Source organism: Galeopterus variegatus, unplaced genomic scaffold (assembly GCF_000696425.1).
Source record: "Galeopterus variegatus unplaced genomic scaffold, G_variegatus-3.0.2 Scaffold771, whole genome shotgun sequence".
NCBI classification, from domain to species: Eukaryota; Metazoa; Chordata; class Mammalia; order Dermoptera; family Cynocephalidae; genus Galeopterus; species Galeopterus variegatus.
Window position 1 is genome coordinate 196,564 of NW_007726882.1, and position 936 is coordinate 197,499.

The window sequence follows — 936 nt, forward strand, 5'->3', positions numbered from 1 at the left end:
TGGTTTCAATTCAGTGGAGACCCTTGAAAAGAACAGTTTAAGCAGAATCTCCTAGAAGCTGCGGAATTTGGCCAAGAACCAAGAAAACAATTCCCTCACTCTTATTTTGTTCCCACATTTTGACATGAAGAGAACTTTAAAAGATTCTCAAAAAGCACCTTTCAGCTATGAAATATCTTAAAACGTTTAGTTATTTATCAACATTAGATTTTGATGATACCAGGAATTTAGTTTCTAACTTAATTATCATGAAGATTAGGAAACTAAAATTTGACCCACTTTTCAAATCAAATTGCTTTCATATTGTATATATTTTTGTGGTTATGAAAGTAAAAAATTTGGGGAAATATAAAAAAGCTTAAGAAAATCATTAAGATTGCCTATAATCCCACCATCCAGAGATAATCATTCCATATTTTAGTCTTTCATTTCTTTTTTCACTATACAGGTTGTATATGTATTTCTTTGTAAAATTGGAATTGTTACATGGATAGATATAGATGCATCTTCACTCTTCCTTATAATGTGACCATTTTCCTTGTCACTCTATACTGCATTACCCAGAAACATGACCCCTAAGATATAATATTTCATCTTATGTATGTCTCATACTTGATTTAACAATTCTGCTTCTTTCGGTCTGTTTTTCACCATTGTAAATAAAGCTGCAATAACATCTTTGTATCAAAATCTTTTTCTACATTTCTGCTTATTTCCTTAATACAGATACCTGAAGGAGAAGTACTTGGTCAAGAGCTTTAATGGCTCTTGATACATATTGCCAAATCCTTTAACAGAAAGTTTGTACCTATTTGCATCCTTACCAGCAGTTCATAAGCAAGCTTATCTCATTGTAAATTTACTTATAGTTTCCTTCATAATATATTTCATGTAAAAATTTTAAATATAAAACTTTAAATCCATTTCTTTTTTTTT